Here is an 8,736-nt window from a genome sequence, read left to right as displayed (position 1 = left end):
ATGTTAAAGCATAAGTTATGTAGCGCCCCAATACTGTCACTTCCTGAGGGAATAAAAGATTTTGCCGTCTACTGTGATGCATCTCACTATGGTATGGGATGTGTACTCATGCAAAGAGGCAAAGTGATTGCCTACGCCTCTAGACAGTTGAAGATTCATGAACGGAACTACACAACCCATGATTTGGAACTTGGTGCCATAGTGTTCGCATTGAAAATTTGGAGGCATTATCTTTACTGTACAAAGTGCACTATCTATAGTGACCATAAAAGTTTAAAACACATATTTGAGCAGAAGGAGCTCAATATGCGTCACAGACGATGGATGGAGTTATTAAGTGATTACGACTGTGAGATCCAATACCATCCAGGTAAGGCAAACATAGTAGCAGATGCTCTAAGTAGAAAAGAGAAACCTCAACCAATAAGAATTCGTGCAACCAGAATAGAGGTTAAAACTAGTCTCTTAGATCAAGTTAAGAATATACAACAAGAATCCTTAAAAGAGAATCATATTGTAAAAGAAAGAATGATTGGGAGACTGAAGCTACTGACAATGGGAAATGATAATATCCTTAGGTTCAACAATAGGATATGGGTTCCTAATTTTGGAGGACTGCAGGATACAATCTTAGAGGAAGCTCATAAGTCTAAGTATTCCATTCACCCTGGCAGTGACAAGATGTATAAGGATTTAAGGAGAGATTATTGGTGGCCAGGAATGAAGCGATCTATTGCCCATTATGTGGAAAAGTGCCTTACATGCCTTAAGGTGAAGGCAGAATATCAAAAACCCTCTGGATACTTGCAACAACCAGAGATCCCAGAATGGAAATGGGAGAAAATCACCATGGATTTTATCACGAAGCTCCCAAGGTCAAGTCACGGTTATGATACTATTTGGGTAATAGTGGACAGATTGACCAAGTCTGCACACTTCGCGCCAATTCGTGAGGACTATAAGATGAACAAGCTAGCTCAAATTTACATCAAAGAAATAGTCTCGCGACATGGGGTGCCTGTATCGATCATATCAGACAGAGATAGTCGTTTCACATCTAAATTCTGGCAAAGTTTCCAACAAGAGTTGGGAACCAAGCTTAATCTAAGCACTGCATATCATCCTCAGACGGATGGGCAGAGTGAACGGACTATTCAGACATTAGAAGATATGCTTCGGGCTTGTGTAATTGATTTTGGTGGAAGTTGGGACACTCATCTACCACTCATCGAATTCGCCTACAATAATAGCTATCACGCCAGCATCAAAGCTGCACCTTATGAAGCTTTATACGGAAGAAGGTGCCGAACTCCTATCTGTTGGACGGAAGTAGGGGAAAGTCAACTATCAGGACCAGAAATCATTGTGGAGACCACAGAAAAGATCCAGCAAATCAAAGAAAGGATGAAAAGTGCTCAAGATCGACAAAAGAGTTATGCAGATCAGAGGCGTAAACCCCTAGAGTTCCAACTAGGGGATAAAGTAATGCTTAAGGTATCACCTCTGAAAGGAGTGATTCGGTTTGGAAGGAAGGGAAAGTTGAAACCCCGATACATTGGGCCGTTTGAAGTAACAAGCAAAGTAGGACCAGTGGCTTATCGACTAAAACTTCCTGAACAGCTGGCAGGAATACATAATACTTTCCATGTATCAAATTTAAGGAAGTGCCTAGTGGACGAAGCCCAACAAATATCCCTGGAAAACGTACAGGTTGACGAAAAACTCAACTTCATTGAAGAACCACTACAAATCGAAGATAGGAAGGTTAAAAAGTTACGCAATAAGGAAATCCCGTTAGTCAAAGTCAAGTGGAACGCACGTCATGGACCCAACTTTACATGGGAACTAGAAAACATAATGAAAGATAAGTACCCTCATCTTTTTAAGTAATGACAAATTTCGAGGACGAAATTTTTGTAAGGAGGGAAGGATGTAATACCCCAAATCTTAATATGCTGGTTATAAACGTGTGAAATATGTAATTTATATTTCATATATTGTTAAACGAGTAAGATAATTGTGTGAAAGGTGAAATATCTTGACAAACCTTGGCTAATATAGGAGACCGTTAATATTAATAATTAAATATATTATTTTATTTACCTTACTCCGTTTTTAATGAAACTTAGGTTAAAACGTAGATAAAAATATGCTCGTTCTAATGACATATTCGTCGTTTTATAAAACGTCATATTTTAAAAGTTGTACAAGAAAAACGAGTTAAGCAACTGAATTAATATATATAAGCAAGCAAGCTAGCAGGTCAAGCAGGTAGGTAGGCACGTCAATTGAATCCCACAGAAAAGGATTTGAGGTGCCTGCTTGCTTGCTTTAAATAAGAGTCTCAGTAGTTTGTTTAGGTACCAGTTTCTTTAACGAGAATGCTCTAGTATAGAGAATCCCGAGTATACGATACCCCGTTGGGTGTTGTTAGTAGTCGTTTTTGGAGCGCGAGTAGGAGCAGGAATAGGGAAATTCTACATCAACGTGCCGTAGATAGTTTTGAGGTATACTCTCGTTTAAGTTTATGTTTAGTTATTTATTATTTATTTTTAGTAGTTAATATTAGTTTTATTATTAGTAATAATATATTAGTAGTAGTAGTGTTAGTATTATTTTTAGGTACTAGGGTTATTGTCAGGGGCGGGTATTGGGTAGCCTAGCCTTAGTTAGGCATGGACTGATCACCCATGCTTAAACAAGGTAGGGTTAACCAATATCCAACCATGATAATGACTAGTTAGGTGTACCATTACCTAACCTAGGATTATGTAATTGTGTCAGGACCTTGAGACATAACCCAGTATTACTAGCAGCTGTTAAGCAATTGCTAATCAGGTGAGTCATCATACTTGTCTTTTAAACTGTGATAGTATACTCGTCCATAACTGGTAATAATGAGAATGCTGCAGTATGCATGTGTCAGTAGGGGTATATGGGATCCTATTATGCTTAATGAGGTGTGTCACTCTGGGAAGGGTAATAAGGTGTTGTACCCACAGGCACTTCGTGCTTATAAGGTCCAGCGACACACACTCATACCTATGTGACGGCCGTAGGGGGACACAGCTGGAGGACCAGTATGTCTCTTGTACGGTGGTTTGTGACAAGTCAAATGTGACCTATAAGGTTCAATGAGGCCCGGCCTGACTATAATGTGGTCACATGCCCATATTGTGTATGCATATAATGTAAACTGTGGTCTGTCTTTATAAAAATTGTATAGTATGAGCTCACCAGTATATATCTGACGTCGTTTTGAGTATACTTATCTCATGTGAGTCATGAGGAAAGCTATAGGAACTACTTGACAGTTGTGGAGTTTTAGAAGATCAAGGAGTTCTTAGTTGCCAAAAGTTTGTAAATAAATAAAGTGTTTTACTCAGACTATTATAAGTTTTAATGAAAGTTTAGTTTGTTTCCGCTGTAAGTGTATCAATTGTGCACAATCACCCGGGTTACGGGGTGAGGGTGTTACACTTTTACACCCTGTTGTAATATAATACTTTGGGATTTTTAAAGATTTTTAATTATTTTTAACCTACGCATAACCTGCGGTTATGGCATTGATTCGGTAAATACCGAATATACCCTTTTCGAACATAAAATGAGTTCTACATGGTATTTTGACCCGAATCCAGTTGCTACTGATTTTAAATAAATAATAGAGCATTTTGAACTTTATAACCTGTTCGGAAAACCCATATTTCCTGTAGAACCCGGAAATCTCTTTTATAATCCTTGAAATGACCAAAATACCCCTACGGGGCGTATATTGGGATTAAACTCGTTATGAGCATAATGGAAGGTATGCTACTGATATCACAACCTCTTTAAAGCATATAACTTAGGAAACCTGTGTAAGACTCATACGGTTACCTGTTACGCCATTTACGCGTTCGGTCCGGTTTATGTAACTAGTTTACATAAATTAGCCGAAACGGGTCCAACCTTGTCGTTTTTACCTCAAAATCCAGAATGTGTTTAGTTTACCCTTAATATACAAGTCTCCGAACTTGTTGGGTCCAAACCACATTCCATTCCCGGTTTTCGCCTTTCATGCGATTAAACCGCATTTATCCTTTGAAAACTAACCGGTCTAAGTTTAGGCTAAATTAAAGACCCGTTAGGTTTCTAATAGGTTGTTAAACCTTCGTTCTAGAATAGGAGATCAGTAAAAGATACTTGCATTTGATTATTGTGGTTATTACTTGCTCAGGTAAATACTTTTAACTTATTTCCCTTATACGGGCTTGGGGTACGGTATATAAAATACCGCTTGGCCGGGCAATTGACCCCAACTCATTAGTAGTTGGGTATTATCATTGTGACCCGCTTGAAAATTTGTTTTGTTTGTTTTACGCCTTTGGGAGTTTAATGACCATGTCCCGGATATCCTTGGCATCATTTTACGAAATGGCCACGACCTTGACACGCGGGTGTAGGCGTACACCCGACTATGTGTCCATATTTATAAAGGTATAACCGTTGGTTTCCCGCCACGGTTTTATACTATGTGGTGTGTTAATTAACCTTAAACCCGGCACGAACCGGGCGACTGAACGCATAACGACATGTAATTCTTTTACAAGATTAAATTGATTAATTATCCCAAGTTATAAAAGTTTGTGCCTCGTGCATTCAAATCAATTTTATTAAACTTTTTAAAAGTGTCGGTTCAATGTATTTACCAGTGTAAACTGACGTATTTTCCTCAAAAAGATTAAATGCAGGTTCTACACGAAATAGGCTGGCCACTCCTTAGCATCGTAGAGTCTCGCAAGCCTGGATGCCACTATCTGTTGAACATTATTTCCTATTTTACTTTTGATCCCCTGTGGATTATTTCGACTACTTGTGATACTTGGATATTACATTTGTTGGTTGAAATATATCTATCTTTATGCTTCCGCTGTGCATTTAAATATTGTGTGGTTTGACTATATTGTTGCCAACTACGTCACGGTAATCCCCCACCGGGCCCACCGGTGAAACGTGTGGAAATCGGGGTGTGACAATGTTGAACCACTGCTGCTACTGAGCAGCGGTTTTCCTTTGGTTGATCAGGCTTTAGGTACATAAGTGCTTGTCTTTAACAGGGCTTTGTCTTCAACAGTGGATAGGCCTCATCAGTCTTTAAGTCCATCAGTCTTTATAAGGAGCAGTGGTTAGTTATAACAGTCCTTAGCATGATCAGCTGTTATAACCACTCCATAACCCTTTGAGAGGAAGCAAGTGTCCGTCTATTCAATTGAGAGGAGTCATTGCATTACATCCCTGTTGAAAAACAAAATCCATAAACTTAGGGAAAATGGATTTGAAAGATGATAACCCAACAGTGGAGGATCTCATTCTACAGCTCCGATAAATTCAGGGGTATTCTCAAATAATGGTTCCTAGATGTTTGAAGACCGACAAATGTCCACAGTGCTGCTTCTTTGAACATTTGTCGGTCTTCAAACATCTAGGAAGCATTATTTGAAAATAACCCTGAATATATCGAAGCTGTAGAATGAGATCCTCAATTATTGGGTTATCATCTTTCAACCCCATTTTCCCTAAATTTATCAATTCTGTTTTTCAGACCTCCCAAAGCCACCTATCCGCCTCCAAAGAGATCGAGACAGCTTGAAGCATAACCTGGACTTGCTGTAATTCCACCAGTTCAATATTTAATCCCAATATACCAACTCAATACAAATAACAAATATTTGGTGTGCTACAACTGTAAATAACTCAGGAAACAGATTTGAAACCATAAATATGGATTATAGAGATCTATGAATGAAACATGGGTGAATAAACCAACAAAACAGATTGTGAAAAACAAAAACTACAAACATATCAAAATCAATCTACTGGTAATCACATGGTACACCAATGCAAGCATCTAAATAAACAATAACAAATCAAAGACAATTTACCGATACTTACGTAAACCATAACTGGTCAGATTTATGCGCGGCTCTCAACTACATTCTGTAGAATCTGTACATATAACAAATAATCAAAGAACAGAGAAACAAACCAAAAAACATTCTGTAGAATCTGTACATCTAACAAATAATTAGAATGGCCATTTTTACCTTTTTTCACAAATTTCATAATATGAAAATAAGTAAAACATAGAAAAAATGAAACCAAACAACTGATATTTGTTGTTCGAATCTTTGAGTTGGTCGTTGTAACAACCCGCACTTTCGTGCGTTGTTACTACTCGATACACTCGTTACGCCTAGCACCAGAGATTCGGATCATAATGTAACTATATCAGATATATCGCTAAATCAAAGTATAATCGAATAATTACGCATATCCTATCGCTATTACAAACCTATTTTCATAGAGTATAACACTCACGATGCTGTTGAGTGAGGACTTAATCTACCCTCCTCGATAACCGTGAGGTGTCAAAACGTAAACAAGCAACGCTAACAAAGACTATCGGGTGAGTACCATGTCTCCAGCAGTCATGACGATGATGGCAATACGAGCAAGTAGTACCCCGATAATCACTGTGGCACATCACATCGAAGAACGCACTCGAAGGCACGCGTAACTCGATCATCGCACTGAATATTGAATATATAGATACGTATATACGACCTTTTTTGTGATTTATTTATAATAAATAAATAATAATAAATATATGGAAATGTGGCCCAAACTATCGCAACGCACCAAAAACGAGGATCGAAAGGCCAGCCTATCGGACAGGACAGGCCAGCCAATCGAACAGGCCAGCCGACAGGATAGGCCAGCCGACAGGACAGGACAGGCCAGCCGACAGGACAGACCAGCCGATCGAACAGGCTAGCCTATCGGACAGGACAGGCCAGCCAACAGGACAGGCCAGCCGACAGGACAGGCCAGCCGATCGAACAGGCCAGCCTATCGGACAGGACAGGCCAGCCGGCAGGACAGGCCAGCCTGCCCTCCTTCCCTTCCTCCTTGCCTATAAATACCCCTCTTCACCCCAAACACTTGTTGTTGCTGCTGCTACTCGACCAGGACGTTCTTGACCACTTTTCTCTCGATTTCTCCCGATTCTTCTAAGTTTTCAACCCAAATTTTGTACTTTTATGATCTATGTTCAATCCTACACCTTTCTACTTTTCAATTTCCAACTTTCAACCGTGAAATCTCTGGATTCTGGGGCATTCTAGGGTGATGTCACCATGAAGTTCTTATGAACTTCAAGAGAAATGTCATCCCAAGCAAGAATGACTCGGATCCAGGTGATTTCCAAATGGTTTTACATAAATCTCGCCTAAATCTATGTTTTCCAACCAAGAAGTTACAGATTTGAGGTGTTCTAGAGTGATGTCATCATGAAGTACTTAGAAACTTCAAGTGTTGGCCTCATTCCACTAAGAACAACTCAGATCCAAGGGATTCCGCAAGAATAATCAAGGTTTTCACATCAGATCTATACTTAAAACGATAGAATCAGAGCTTATACCGACCTTCTACTCATTATTAGTGTCGTGTTGGTCAAAGATCTGATTCTTAACGATAAGACGACCAATTTCCGGTTAAACACGGAAAAATCATCAAGAACGGCCAGTTCTGATGGAACGGGGTGATTCCCGGCCGCTAGCACAGGTCGGAATTGATGGGGTTTCAGTTGTTCAACACGTCACGACAACGTCTCGACCAAAACCACCGAAGAACTCGTGAAAATCGCCGAAAACAGCTGGACAGGCTGGCCGATCGAGCGGCCCAGTCGATCGGGCGGCCCAGCCGATCGGCTGGACAAGCCGATCGAACGGCCCACTCGATCGAATGGCCCACTCGATCGAGCAGCCCGGTCGATTGAGCGGTCCATCTGAATGGGCCAGTTCAATTCAACTTTTCGTCCAATTTCACGTAATTCGATACCGTTTAACGCGTAATCCAATACTCATGCAATTAATCTAAAATCAGTACATCCTCAGGCACCATCCCGCCAATCCAACCGAATACGCACTGTGAGTATACTTGACCCCTTTTATCGAATTTTGGGTGTAACATACGTTCCTTATAAATCGAACTCATCAAACGAATGATTCAGATTGTTAATCTATCACTTGCGAATAACTGTTTGCATAGATATACGTGATGCTAGTTGCATGTATGATAGGACTTATACTCGTGACGTCCCACCCAGACTAGTATAGTACTATTGCGCCCGACGGGGTCTAGTTATGCCATCGAAGAGTCGAGCATCGAGGACTTAGCTGGTAGTATCAGTTTTGTGAGTATATATGTCGTGTATTACGTTTATGCATATGGAAATTCGCAGCACTTTTAATCTATTATACTATCACATATCAAACCTGTATACTCGCCAATACTTTTGTATTGACAATATTTTAACGTATGTTGCAGGATTAGTCGAAGTCTACATCAAATCAAGCTAGGAAGTCTAGAAACTCATTAAAATCTAGATTGTCGGATTTGAATTGTTCGAGAGAACAAGGAATCTGTAATAACTTATGTGATTGTATCGTTGTTAGTATGGGATAACAAATGTAATGAATATTACCGCAATATAGTTGTTATGGATTCTCTTGAGCAATTTGATTCGCCTAGTGCCGCGCCCCGATGATTCCGCCATCGGTTGGGGTGTGACAGATTGGTATCAGAGCCATAACTATAGGGAATTAGGCAAGACTCGACCTAGTCCGGGTCGACGTCTTAGAGAATGACCTAGTCTATAGTCTAAGCACCCACAGGCTGCCTCGTACGAACCCA

This window comes from Helianthus annuus, chromosome 16 (genome assembly GCF_002127325.2).
Source record: "Helianthus annuus cultivar XRQ/B chromosome 16, HanXRQr2.0-SUNRISE, whole genome shotgun sequence".
Taxonomy (NCBI): domain Eukaryota; kingdom Viridiplantae; phylum Streptophyta; class Magnoliopsida; order Asterales; family Asteraceae; genus Helianthus; species Helianthus annuus.
The sequence above is the reverse complement of the archived record's forward strand: the minus strand, read 5'-3'. Positions refer to the sequence as shown.